We start from the raw sequence: 15,709 nt of genomic DNA on the forward strand, positions 1-15,709 counted from the left end.
TTTTCATGTTGAGCGGTTAAGGGTATATCAATAGAAGCGTGAGTTTTCAAACTCACTGGAAATTGAATGGTATATTCGATTGAATTCTCAATATTGACAGTAGATTGACAACTCCGAACAATAATTGTCTCAGTTTTTGATGTTTCCTGATTGTTATATTTTCTGAAATTTAAATTTTGTTTTCTCAATGTCTTCGAACAACTAATCTCTTCTCATTATTTTATTATTAGTTGACGAAAACATGAGATTTCATGGGTAGTCTGAAGTCTTAAAGCCCCGAATTTATATTTGATTTAGGGTCAAATCGTTCATGAAAATTCTGATTCATCTTGAAAGTTCAATGAAATTGAGCTTTTTGTGTTGAGCGGTTAATAATATTTAAATGGAAGCGTGAGTTTTCAAACGCATTCTGGAAAATGAACATTACATTCGACTGAATTTGATAATTTTCATTGTTGTATGGACCTGTAAATTGCAATGTTATTGAATATTTCAGAAATTGTACCATTTTTTCTCAATATTTTTAAAAAATTCATCTCTTGTCTCATTATTTTAATATGAGGTGATGTAAACATGGGATTTAATGGACAGTTTAAATGCTTAATGCTCCGAATTTGCATTTGATTTAGACTCAAATCGTCCATGGAAATTTTTATTCATATTGAAAGTTCAATGAAACTGAGCTTTTCAGGTTCAACGGTTATTGATATTTCAATGAAAGCCTGAGTTTTCTAACTCGTTTAGAAAATTGAACATTACATTCAATTGAATTATCAACAGATTGACAATTCAGAACAATATTAGCCTGAATTTTCCAGTAACTCGATTGAGAAATGGGTTATTATGGGTTATTTTGCCATAATTACTAATGACAAAATTAATTCAAATTGTTAGTGAAGTAGTAGTAAATATATTTGACAAAATACATTGACATTTCAGTGTAAATACCGCAATGAACAACTCAATTCATCAATCTAATCTATCACTTGTGTTATTTCAATTGAAAAATCATGATGAAAAAATCCTCCGCGAAATTGAAACTGCAAAAGACAGAGAAAATAAAAATAAGGAAGCACTTCACACATGTTAAACAAACGAGAATCATCCACCGAATGCGGTAAAACTCGGACACACAACAAATCACGCTCCTTCCGTCTGGCTGAGTTGTTGAGGGCCTTATCATATTAATCAATAATTATCCCAGTGCATTACATGAACACTGAGGCACGCGTACGATGTTGGGTGAGAGTAGTGAAAACTTATTAGCGGTCTAATGCTTCTCCTATTGTGCGAATGTTAACACATTTCTGTTGTTATATGTATCTCGGAGATATGCCCACAGCCGTCTCGTTAAATTCATGAGCCAGGATATATCTGTATTCGTAATTAATCGATTATTATTTCGAAATTACCCCCTTTTACAATGGGAAAGCACTGGTGCTATTGCAATAGTTATTGCGTGTTACACGTAATGAAATTGAAATGATTGAATTTAGAGAAACGATTCAGAGTTGAATGAAAGAAATCAATTATTTCGTCTTTATTAATTCATTTTGGTATTCAATCGACGGAAATTTGCAGTATTATTTTTGTAAATTTCACTTCCCCTCGTACAATAAAATTGAAATAATTGAATTTAGAGGAACAATTCAGAGTTGAATGAAAGAAAAAAATCATTTCGTCTGTATTAATTCATTCTCATATTCAGCCAAAGGAAATTTACAACATAATGTTTGTAAATTGAATTTAGATGAAAAATTCAAAGTGGAATTAAAGAAAACAATTATTTCGCCTTTATTAATTCATTCTCATTCAATCGAAAGAATTTTGTATCATTCTGTTAGTAAATTTCCATTTTCCCCGTACCTCGACGAGAAAAGTCATAAAACAGTAAAAATGTATTGGCAATAAAACGTCCACTGCAATCCCTTGAGTGCTCGGGGTTTTTTTCCTCTCCAAACGTGCTTTACCTGCCCAAACCGTACCCTCCCCCCAGCGCTTATTGACCCAAATTCCCGTCGAGTTTGCAACACAACTTATTACTCCTCAATAATAACCATTTATTGACCCAATTAATTCTCTGAATTTCGGTCTACGCCGTGACAAAAATGAATTACTACTCTCGCAGAATACATTTTGAGAATTCCCAACGGATTATAAGGGTTTGGACATTGTTCTCTGGACCCGCTTGAGTCATTCGGTGTCCGTATCTACCTGAAGATGACCCGCGATGACAAACGCCTGGACAAAGAGGAAGTCATCCCCGGAGTCACTGGATGGATATGCGTGAGGCGCGAAAGTTGTAACTTATGGCGAATTTTTCTACTTTATTCAATTATGAAACAGCCGGAGAGATAAAACATCGTGAAGGTTCTTCAGGGGGTTCATGGTGAATAGAATGATACCTGGGGCATACCTGGACGCCCATGCGCATATTAATTGAAATTGACCTGGCGCCTGCAGATGCATCAGAATGGGTCCAAAGGGTGCCTCATCCCCCTTTGAGTATTCCTGACCGTATGTTTTTGGTCATTAGATTTAGCAAAAACTGAATAACATAAATAATTGTTAAGACACTCGAGTCTCAACGGTTCGGCTGCTTACCTGAGCCCAAGGGTCTCGTGTATTTGGACACTGGGGCGGTGGAGATGAAAATAAAACCGAATTTGCATCAGCATTTTGTCTTCATGTTCAGTTGGTTGGGGAGACCGGGGCAAAATGGTCAGTGGGCTAAATGAAATCCCTGTCAAATTTGAGATTTTGCACAACTGATTGATTTTCCTACAGTTACTGATGACATACCCCGTTGTTAGTAGATTTAAAGTAGTATAAACATAACTCAGATTTCAAAGATTACTATCTGAAAAAATTGTAAACGGAAGTTAATAAGAATAGAAGCATTCTGGTTAAAATTTCAGCATTAAGACAAGACTTTCTCAACTTATTAGAATTTTCTACGAAAAAATGAATATTTAGGGTTAAATTACGCTGAATTTCCAATTAATTAAAAATTCAAGATTATATTTACCGAAATTTTCTTGATTTCTGTCAAGTTTCAGGGAATAATTGAACTTACATTCGCAGTTCTCATTGATTTTCCCATGAGATTCTGAATTTTCAATGAAGACATTTTTTTTAACTTCACTGGAACTAAAATGTGATAAAAATTCCCGGAAAGTGTATCGGAAATTTACAACCAAAAAATTTTCAAGAGTACAAAAAAAATCGAGTTATGATGAACAAAAATTCATAATTATACTTGTATGATCTGTTACACGACGTTACATCGAAGAAAACACTGGACTCATTTGTCTCGTTGAAAAAAAAAAAAAATACAGAGGCGTCTCATTTTGCCCCGGTCTCCTCTAATCTTATTGTCTCGACTGAGATGTCTCCGGATCTTCAGACGCGACTGTCGGAGCCGATCACGGAGACGTGGCTCACGTCGGGTTTCCCGAGAAGTTCATCAGAGCTAAATCGATCGCGTATACACTGTTACCGCCAAACTGGGACCCTAAATAGCCAAAGCCATAGGAGAGAACATGGTAAGTTTTATGGCCCGTAAGGATTCGCCTTCTTGACGCCCTGATTGCGGATTAGCACCACTCACTGACTGTCCTCTGGGTACCTCCCGTTGTGCCCTCTTTGGTATCCATACTTTTCGTTCTCAACCACTCGTTAATCCCCTCTATTGCATGCCTGGAGAGTTTATTATGGCAGGTAATATTTTCTGGAGTGAGTGCTGTCGTTTTCGGTTTTTAGGCCTTTCACGAATCTCTCATTGTTGCAGAGAAATAAATTTCGGGGTTCGGGAAGAATACTTCTCTGGAATTTTTTTTCTTTCATCTTGAAAAATTATGGCAGTTATTATTTTCTGGAGTGAGTGCTGACGTTTTGGGTTTTTAAGCTTTTCCCAAATTTCTCAGTTTTGCAGACATTTTTTTTCTGGTTTTTAAGGGTTTGAGGGTCAATCGTGTTTTAAAAATGTTATACGCTGATTTTACCATTAACCCTTAACTAGTTGCGCTTTTCGAGCATCTCACTTGCTCTACAGTGGCGACCTATAGGCTGCGTATGGTTTGCCGGGGGTTCCCTCGCGATGCGACCAATTAAAGCTTAATTTCAATGGAATTAGTTCATATTCATGATTGAAATTGATGAAATCAAGAAAATTCAACATTGAATATGGATTTCCTCGAATAATAATTAGAAGAAAATTAAAATTTCATGACAAGTTCAACTTCCACCGAAATTTCAATGGAATTCAAAAGTGTTTTAGCAGCGAAAAAGATGAAAATTCCTCAGTCTCCTTGAATTTTCAGTTGATTGAAAATTTATGAATATATCTCCCTGAAGTTTCCAGATTTTTGTCAACTTTTCTGAAATAATTGAGTGAAAATTTAGTTTTCATTGAATTTTCCATCAAATTATGAATTTGCAGTAACGAAATTTCATGAAATTTCAGTGAAACTGACATTTGATCAAAATTAACAGTTTAACGCTTAATGTATTTTTCAACGATAAAAATCTATTTTTTTCACTATTCAGAATTTTGTTTTGTGCTCTTATTTGGAACCGGATCTCGTGACACTTGAGGTTCCTGTGGTTTCGAAAAATCACTGCATTTTGATTCTCCTCAAGGTTTTGTCAAATAGTCAATGATGTTTGTACATTGAAAACCATAGTTCGTATCAGCCGAGATAATAGGTATTTAGATCAATGTCTGTGAGTTTTTACGACTACAGTATCAATCGATCGATAAGACTTGTACACACATCCGGAGGTCTTGACTCAAGAAACAGTAATTAGTGGTAAATGAGCTTGAGATTATCACTCTCCTCTCGTTTAGAAAATTCCGTAGATGACAAAGTGAATAATTAGAGAGATTTTTAGTAGTCAATGAGTCGTTTTTGGACGATCCTATCTCGCCTAATGTGTCGTCTTGGACATTCTTTCGATTTTTACATTCATGAGGCTGTTATTGGGATATTTTGGTAATTGTGGACATTATAAAGACGTTAGGGTCCACTCATCTGGGGAATTTTGGCTTGAATATTCCGGGTGAGGTCATTGTTCTGGGCTCCTCGGGAACATAATAAGAGGAATATAATAAGTGCCACAAAGGGGAGGTGTTTGCTCTATTCTCCCTGTGGGGCGCATGACACTCGGCTGTTTCTGTACGCAGGTACCTGGCAGATTCAATGCCTCTATCTTTCTTTTTTATGAATCATGCGACATTTCGCAGAAGAGGATATCTCAGTTCTAGTGCCTGTGTACTGAGAAGAGAGTACTCTAGAATCGTTTTTTGAGATTAGATAAAAAATATTTGATGACAATTTGCGACTACACGGAGAGAAAAGGTGGAAAAAATAGCAAAGGAGTCAAGTAATTCAGTAGCGAAGTGGTCAAACAGTTTAAGTCAATTTAGTCTTTAGTTGAGTTTTCCAGAAATATCTCCGAATTTAAGGGGGATTGCGAAATTTTCATAATGACCTTTTTTGTAGAGCGAATTGAGTGCTATTAAAAAGGTTATGAGAAAAATTTTGCTATCTCCCTTAGATTTCAAGATATTCATTGAAAACTGGCCAATTGCCAAAATCGACTCAAACCGTTTGACAACTTCGCTACTGAATTGTAGATCGGGGCAAAAAATGCGAGATGAATGCACGGAGAGAAATGTTGGATAAAAATTGCCTAGAATATCGTGGGAAATTTGGAGTGGAGTGAAATGTAATAGAGTACTTGAACGATTTTTTTCAATTTTCGAATCTCAAGTTTATCCTAAATAATTCAGTTTTCATTCACGAACGGTCGAAATATTGCTCATTAATTAATCATTAATCGTTGAAAGTCGAAGATTTCAAACGCTTTGAAATCGCTAATGACGTCACACAAACGGTCAAGCTCTGTACCAATCACAGAGTGACTCGGGCCGACCTAACCCAATCTTGAGGTGCGCCTCGGCCAATGGAGGACGACAACTCCCCACTCCCATCACACTCGACCAACGAAACATTACCCCACCGTCTTCGTGACGTCATGACCGAACAATTGCTCTCAAAAACGACTGATTTTGTATTAATTATCATAAGTTATCAAGGCAATATTTCTCCATAATTTTCGTTTTTCCGTTTAGCTGTCCCCATGTTATGAAGAATGTGTGAATTCCCTATTCAATGAAAGAATACCTGTTTGTAGAGGATATTTTATCTCCGTGCATTTTGTACTTTCGTATAATAACACTTGCCGAAAAATTTTCTGGATAATTTTTCTCCGTTTCTCTCCTAGCATTTTGCGAATCTAAAATACAGGAAAAATTGTAATTGTGAGGGAAAAATGAACGACAACAGTTAATTCTCGATTCATCGGTCTTATCATCTTGGCCTCGCGTTCGCAGCGAAAATTAAGACGGAATATTGTCTACTCGTCTGACCATTACGAGCGCATGCTTGTTTGCCTGGGGAGTCATGTAATGACTCGGAGCGATAAGTACATGAGGTTGTCCGCATGTGCCTCCCGTACGTCTTGTTTCGTTACAATTTTTCTTCGAGTTTATATTTCCCATAGTGACAACTTTACGATGTCCTCAATATCAAGGAAAAACTCGTAACTGCATGGCTAATTTTTCAAAGTAAATATTGCAGATAAAATGTGGTTAATTTTTTTCTCTCTGTTTGTAAGTCAGAAACGTTTTCTAAAGGCTATTAAAATCGATTTTTAGATCTATTTTAATGAGAAAATAAAACTCCACGTTTTTCATTATTTGTTGGAAGCCTAATTATGTCGAAATGGTGTATTTTCATTTGTAACTCAATGCTCGTTCTTCAGAATGAAAAATTTGGTGGATATGAGAATTGGATGGATTCAATTTTCAGCTGAGACATTGAAAATTTATGAGGAATTCTAGAGACGAGAGCAGACGTGATGCTGGATTGTCAATAAACTGAAAAAGGGGACTGATAACTCGGCGATTAGATCGCCTTTTATTTACCTCCTCGCAGCCCTCACCCATGTTTGATCAGTGATGTCAGAGTACCCTGGTCCATCCGGTTTCTTTTCAGAAACAGTCCAAAGTATTTTATTCTTTTCCCCAGAATGTTGAAAAGAAGAGAAAATACACCGAGATAATCTCCGTCCAGAATATCAACATTTTTTTGACTATTGTCTTGCTGTTCAGGTGCTTAACAGAGTAGATAACGGAGACCACCGGGGCACTGGGAAAATAAGTCGAATCATGCTCAATTCATAATTTTTCATGAATTTGGAGATTTTGAATTTGCAAGGGGGAACAGGAATTAATCAAACTTTCAGTTCATTTTTGAGGGATTCTGAGCATTGATAATTTCATCATAATTTCGATGGATGATTTTTAATGTGAAAATTGATTGTTCATAAATTTTACGATGAATGCAATTGTAATTGCATTCATATAACACGTCATACGTAAAAAAAAGATTTTGGTTCATTCGTTTCTCCTAAGGAATCACTTGTTCGTTGTTTGGTCGTCCAAAAACACTGCCCTCATCTGGAATAATTGCAATCTTTGACTATTTTCTTTCAATTGATTATCAATTAATTGAAAAAAAAAGAAAATTCGTGCAATTATTCAGGATAACTGTCATCTTCAACTATTTTCTTTTAAATAAGGCTTTACGCAAATGCGTTTCAGCGAAAAAAAAATCTAAAAATTCTTAAACTCATTATGCAAAATAAATATTGCATTCAATTGAATTTTCGATAAATTAAGAAATCAGGATAAGAAGATGGAAGATTGCAATTTAATTGATTATTCCAAAAATGTACTGATTTTTCAATAACAAAATTCATAAAAATGTTGTGTTTTGTTTGAAATTTCAGTTTTATTTTTTCAATGTTATCTTTTCTTTGCAAAATGAAGAAATCAGAAGCAAAAAGATTGAAAACCAAAATCCTCAAAAAAAATCGTTAACTTCGGCTTAAGGCTTTCTGCAGATGGGTTTCGACGGCAAAAAAAATGTCAAAAACTCTCAAACAATTCCTCGCATAATTTCCTTCGCCTCGACATTCGCGGAGTTGAATTGACCCACTTGGTGATTTCGGCCTGTCGTTTTTGTTCCACAAGAAATGTTTCGTGCACGCACGTTACGATCACCGGTATATGGGTGTCGCTGAGAGAAAGAGGGCCTCGGGGGGGAGGAGGGTGAGGAGGAAAAGGGGGTGGAGACGGAGGGAAACATGTGAATAGTGTGCGCGACACACGCGGAAGAGCTGTAATACGAAGGTTGCATACGAAAGAGACCAATAGGTATCTCACGGGGCCACTCGTGTGGGTGTATCACTGGCGCGTTCGAAATGTAGGTTATCCGTTATAGTATCAACGGGCGATTGGACGTGCATACGTTTGCTACTGCCATGTTAAAAGTACTTTAATAAGCCCCCTGTACTTCACCAGTGCACGGCAGAAAATATTTTCCCCATCTCCTGTCACAAGTTGGGAATTTTAAAATTCGGGGGAACGAGAGTTGGGAAAATTCGGGGAGAATATTCCCGGGTTTGAATGGGGCAGTATACATTGCTTTCCTCTTAATTGGTTCAAGGCGTTCATGTGGAATAGACCCGAGAGCCAAACAGATGTCTGTCGGCTTTGGGTAAATATACCTGTGCCCTAGCGCCTTCCGTCTCTCTCCAATGCATTATATCCTCATCATAAAGTAGGGATGGAACATACCCCATGATGGGGTGTACAGTAATAATGCTGTAGGTATGCTAATGTCACTTTTACATTCAATGCGAGAATCTCTGGGGCTTTAGAAACATTTTGAGAGATGAAGTTGGGAGAAATTCTGGGAGAATGCTGGAGGCGGGGGACCACATGGACACGTTTGACTCTTGAAAGGTTAATCCCTCATTGGATTGCTTGTAAAGTGGGATAATTTTGCTTCCGAATGGATGCTTTGTTACCGTTGGTTCTTACGGTCTTCTAATTTTCACTGGAAACGATGGGGAATTTTGTCAAATGCGAAGAGGTGATGGTTTTAGAGAATGTTATGAAATGTTTAATGTTATGAAATATGTGTATGTGCAGATTTTTCGTAAACTTTTCATAAATATTCACGGAAAAAAGAGTAAAGTCGAAGATGAAAAACTAAAATTTCAGCTCAATTGATCAAATATTTTTTTATAAACAGCAATTTTTTTTAATCTTCAAATGTGAATGTTTCCTTGGATTCATAGAAAACAGGGATAATTTTGCTTCCGAGTGGAGGCTTTATAATCGTTGATTCTTACAATTTTCTAATTTTCCCCGGAAATGATGTAGAATTTCATGAAAGACGAAGATATAATTTTTTTAGAAAATGTTTCGACATGTTAAATGTTATAAAATGTGTATTTCCGTATATATGCGCATATTTTTAAACCTTTCATAAATCTTCACGTCCTTTTTGACACACAGTAAATTCTCCAATTTCCTTTCTCAACATTTTAAAAACTAAGCGACTAAATCGAATTGTCCTCCGATCAAAATATTCCTTATAATAATATCTGTCAAATTGATCCTCAATTGAACAGTCCATAATACGGGTAACACGTGGAATAAACATCAAAAATTTTGCCCACTAGTTACTGCTATTGAGTCGCACTTATTTTTCCCCCAAAACGTCCAATAATTCCGCTGCGTAACAAGCCTAACCCAAGATCACTTCAAAAAACAGTTCCTCAATTGAAAAAAAAACGAATTGTCCATTCTGCCCCACCCTCCCCCAATCCTTCGATTGAAATGTTTTGTTATAGAATATTCTCCAACATAAAGATGATTCTGAAGATGCATCACGCATCTCTCCGCCTTTTATTTCTCCTCTCGCATACCTCATCAATAGTCAACTCTCGCACAGGTCCAAGTCTCTTCTCCAGATGAAGGGAAAAAAACCCATTGAAAATAATAATAAAAATAAACCGAGTGTCTCACATAGAACAAACGCACGTACATCCAATTCACTTGGTTATGTGTAAGAGACGTCGTCTGGCTTTTATAGTTCTTCTTTATTCTTTTTAACATTTTTATACAGCCACGGGATATAGACACGAGTTGCTGGGAGGCTGCGGACGTGGGAGACAGGTAGCTCACTTCCGGTCGGTCTGGCTACGGGCTATTGTACACATCCTCAACGCAACGCTGTTGTGTATCAGTACCTCTGTACTCACTTTTAGGGCCCAATGCCACCAGCGAAATGCCATTACGAGTCTTTGAAATCTGGATTCAAGTCCCTTTTGTCATTGTTTTCTTTCATTGGATTTTTTTTCTCTTGTTCATTATGTGATGACATATGGATGAGGCAACAGATAGTTTGTAGGACTGTGGGGGATTATTAAATGCTGGGGAAAGGAGTATGAAAGGACGCTTCTTGACTTCTTGGTGGAGTCTGGGACGTTGAGAGGAGGCAGGTGGTATGCACAACGCGATGGGCGGAGGGGTATTCTATCTGCTCCATGGGCTGGGAGATTATTTCGGTTTTTTGGATCATCGGGAAATAGGTGAAAGTCAAGGATATTTCGGTTTTTTGGTTACTTTCTCTCATTTAAGCTCCATTTGACGCTAGACTACTGGACGGAACAGTTTTTAATTGTTTGTTTTTTTTCAAACTTTGAAGACTTCAATTTTATTCTCCACTTTGGATTGTTTGGGAAGATTTTTTTAATCTGAAACAAGTGGGGAATTCTATTTTTTGGGGAAAATTGAGAGTTAGAAGTTAAATTGAAATTTCATGGGCAGTTGAATAGAAACTTTTTAATTTTTCTGGTTTCTATCAATTTTTATGGAATAATTCAACTCAAATGTACTGTTTCCATTGATTCTTTTTCAGGTTATGAATTTCTAATGACGAAATTCCTTGAAATTTCAGTGGAACTGCAGGAAATCTTGAACAGTGCATAAAATAATTTAGAAATCAGCATTTTTTTGTCAGTAATTTATGAACAATCAATTTTGCATCCTCAGAATAATTTTCGTAATTCTATTTGAACCCGGCTGCACCCAGCCCAGACGAAAAATCCTCAGTTAAGTATCGAAATAAATAAAAATAATCTACCGATCAATTTTGATCGAAAGTTCATCGAAGGTATTTCACCAAAAAACGTGGTGAATCGATATATCATCACGATTCGACTATAATACCACTCAGTATGAAGTATTTCGTCAATATTCACGACCGAATGGTTCAAAGAAAACATTCTACGCCAAATTTCTAAAATTGTCTGAATGTAAAATAAATTTACTTCACTCATATATTTATTCAATTATTTATTTCACAAACAGGGCTTGGTGCAACCGGCCCGTAGGAATATTCATAAAATACACATCTTCATATATATTTTTTATATTTTCCATTCCTATTTCTTGTAGTTTAGGTCAGTAAAGAACAGAGACCATTTTTTCTCTTGAATTTAAAATACACTGTTAGAAAATTCCTCCTGAAATATCAAGTAAAAAATCTTGAAATTTTTAACAATTACTCATTAACCCGAAATTTTCATGTATTTTGTTACTGAAAAATCAGTTGAATTATGGAGTATTCACTGGACTTGCAGTTTCCAGGTCCAAATGATAATGAAAACGATTGAATAATTAAAAAATTCAGGCAACAATTTCACTGAATTGACGTGAAAAAATATAACGTTTTTGCGTTTTGTCATTATTTAATGACTGACGAAATTTTAAGGTGGTGCGAACATTTTCCTGCGTTTTCTCTAAACTTTTAAAAAGAATCACAAAACTGTAGAAAAAACGCATGAAAATTATCGCACCACTACGCAACTTCGTGAGCCATTAAAGAATGACAAACCACAAAATCGTTATATTTTTTCACGTCACTCCCATCGATAATTTGCCAGAAAAATGAAAACAACGTCAATTTTGGCTAAAAGGGTGTCGAACATCCTTAAGGTTCAAAAAAAAATCCAACAGTGTAGATTTACAATACATTAACAATGCTTCCACCGGAGAATGACGGGTTTCATGCGTATCTATAATGCCACCTTCCCCCCGATCCATTGCTGCACGCTGCGCGCCAACGTGGGAAGCCCACAGCGCGAGAAGTAACATGGTATTATGCATGTGCTAGTGAGAGGGAGATACGAGCGAGATGTGAATTCCTATCTTATCGTTATTCCGTATAAACCCCAACGTTTTGATACCGGGAAATTGATTTTATCGAGGAGTTTGTCATGGATTCGCTTCTGGGAATTGAGGTGGGATGAATGGACTAGCCCGAATCTCACATTTTTTTCGCTTCTCGTGAAAATGTGGCAAATACTTCAAACAGTGATTCACATATTATTCTCGAATTTACGGATTCAATACGGGAACTAGAGTTGACTGGTCACAGCCGGTAATTCTCCAACATTATTATCTCAAGAATGATGAGGCAACTCTTTCGATCAGATGACAAAGGTGTGTTTCGATTCCACCGGTCTCAGAGAGAGATAATTCCTCGCTGTTGCTATACAGTGTATACACAGGTGCTCTCAGGCGAGAAACGACGGTGACTGCCTCGTGCAGATGCTGGGGCGCGTCTCTATAGAGACAAGGAGAGAACACCAAGCGAGACGGACCAAGAGAGTGTGCGTTATCTCCCCGAAAAATAAAAAAATGAAAAAAAACGCTGAAGAAGAATACCTGAGATGAAACGGAAAAATTCGAGCTCATAAAAACCAGAATGCCATGGAATCCGTGGAATACAAAACGCATATTTATCCCGTTCTCATTTTTTTTTGTTCGTTTATTTGGGATCAGAATTCATGGCCAACATCGACAGGTATTTATTTGGCATTTACGTTCGTGTCCTTGGATTTTTCACCGAGAAAAGAGGGAAATATAAAATTATGCGGTTGGGTATGGCGAGCAGCATCCCTCGTGAACTGTCATATGCGGCTTTGTGGGCACGTGCGGAATAAAAAAAGGTCGAAAGTAAGTGAACGAAGGCGCGCGCGAGCGAGCGAGCAGGTTGCCCAGTAGGCGACAGGTGCTCGTGTAGCTGCACCAGCAAACGCCACTTCTGTCGTTTATTTCATTTTATTTTATTTTTTCCTTCGAATGAAAGTGCCGCCACAGCAGTAGAGTATCTGATATCGAACGATTTTCATGGTAAAAAAATGAGAACAATGAGTGGGGAAGAGAGATAACGAAATGTCGAGAGCTAATGATAATATTACGAATTTATTTCCTGTTTTATTTTCCGGTATTTTCGTTTGGGCCAGTGCGGATGGAGTTTTTCCCCACTCTCTGTACGTCCTCGAGATTCTCTCGGGAGAAGGAAGACTCGAAACAATGAGCCAAGCTCAGCCTCGACTAACTGCTCAACAGACCATGAAGATGCAATAATTTGTGCGCGCTCTCCTTCGAGGAAACGAAGCATGAGCTAACCTGAAGAATGGGAAAACACTTTTAACTTACGGGGGAACACTCACACCACCGTTCATTTTTCATCGTTGGATTACAGTCTAATGGATTCTTTATTCGCGCTGTTTTTTTTTATCGGTTTTCGTCATCAGTCATCAACGAACCATGCTGGGATGCGTGAAAACTGTTCTTTGGGATTATCGACACGGATACATGATTTAAAAATATGAAGCGAAGGGGGGGAGGGCATTTGATGACACGATTTAGCGTAAAAAAATGCGGTAGAAAAATTGAATTCAGTAGGGAAGCGATAAAATGGTTTAAGTTGGTTTTGACTATTGGCCCTTTTCTCAATGAATACCTTGGAATCTAAGGGAGATAGCAAAATTTTTATTATGACCTTTTTTGCAGGGCGAATTGAAGGCTACAAAAAAGGTCATTACAAAAATTTTGTTATCTCCCTTAGATTCAGAGATATTCGCGAACTTCAGTTTTACCGCTTTGCTAGCATCACGCAAAAATTTAATGTTTGCAAGTCAATCTGTTCCACTCCATCGCATATTCTCACGCGAAACATATAGTTTTTTCTCTCAGTGTGGGAATTTTTGTTAAATGACAGTTCCCCTGAAATTTGAAGGAAATTTGTAATTGAAAATTCACAATTTGATGAAAATATTAATGGAAACTGAAAATATATATTTCTGTATACAGAAATTTCACGTAACTCTACCGTTGTTAAAAATATCAATCTGTTTCCCTTCAAATTTCACGAGTAATTTTCCAACAGTGCACTGATAGAACGGATTAATTATTGTTAACGCGTGGATTTGGTCGAAGACGGGAGTCTATTCGGTCTCACCAAATGTTCATTCGTAAATAGTTAAAAAATGCACATTTGAAGGGCCTTGCCTGACTCCATTTTCACCTTTCAAGTGAACCATTCGTTAACTGTTAACGAATATTCATTTGGTCACATTCAACTCCCCCATTCGTTAATACTTAACGAATCTCATTTGAAGTAAATGAATCAGTCTATCAGTGCGTGTAGAGTCCGGCTACAAATTCCCGAATGGTCACCCGAGTCGAATAATTGGACCTGACAAGTTCTACTTAGGTCTTTCCGTTCAGAACTGGATAGGTCTTGGGAAGCCTCTTCCCAAGTGCTTCCGAGACCTTTCTACCTCTGGTTATGTCCCATTTCAGCACTTGTTAGGTGTAAGCAGGACTTGTATTCAGACTTTCCAAATCCTTGCCGGTCCCCGTAATTCTATGGGCCTATATTAAATCTGCGTTCATATCCCTGTTTACTCATGCGTTATTGAAATAAAAAATGCAATTATTGTTTTTTTTTAATCTCGAAAATCGACATTTCACGAGAGGGTGGAGGAGAGATGCATGTATGTGGAGACTTGACATTTTTACCCAACAAGGGGAGAAGGTAGCAGAATCTATTCTAGCCACTCTTGTCCCTACGCTTGCATGCATTATCCAAATAAAAAATGAAAGTGTTAACAAATCTGACCATTGTTCCAAGTAAAAACCGAAAATCTGACCCTGTGGCCCCCAGTTAATTATTATTTTTTTCAGTTTTCACTTTTTCCACATACTTTTGAGAGTTCTGAATAGGCCCTCGCTTAAATAGTTGGAATCAACGTTCACCCGGCTAAAAAATTCGATTTTGGCGAAAATCCACTTGCCCCGGAAAACCCGAAAATCTGACCCTTTGGCTGGGGCCAAAAAAAACGGTTTCTCAGTTTTCACTTTTTCCACATACTTTTGACAGTTCTGACTAGCCCGGCGCTTAAATAGTTGGAATCAACGGTCACCCGGCTAATAAATTCGATTTTGGCGAAAGTCGACTTGCCCCGGAAAACCCGAAAATCTGAGCCTTTGGCTAGGGCCAAAAAAAACGGTTTCTCAGTTTTCACTCTGGAAAAACAGAAAATCTGACCTTTGACTCGGGGTGAAAGAAAAATTTTATTTCGACTTTTGTCGCGCCCTCGGGGGTTTCATTGGCATCAGAATTGTTAGAAAATACAGAATCAACTTTCACTTGGCGAAAAAATTCAATTTTGGCGAAAATCGACTTTCACCCTTGACCCACGTGAAAATGAAAAATTTTTTTTCCCCTTTTCTGTCACCTCCGAGGGTTTCATTGGCATCAGGGGGTCAATAAATACAGAATCAACGTTCACTATTTTTTATTTAAACACCGCCTGCAAACGGGGAGATGAGGGTGGCTAAAATATATTCTGCAACCCTGTCTCTTCGTTGGCTACAAGTTTCAACCCTCCGCATACATGCCTTCCCCTTCACCCGCTCGTAAAATCACGC

The sequence above is a fragment of the Diachasma alloeum genome, unplaced genomic scaffold, assembly GCF_001412515.2.
Source record: "Diachasma alloeum isolate Michigan unplaced genomic scaffold, Dall2.0 Dall_scaffold_00183, whole genome shotgun sequence".
NCBI classification, from domain to species: domain Eukaryota; kingdom Metazoa; phylum Arthropoda; class Insecta; order Hymenoptera; family Braconidae; genus Diachasma; species Diachasma alloeum.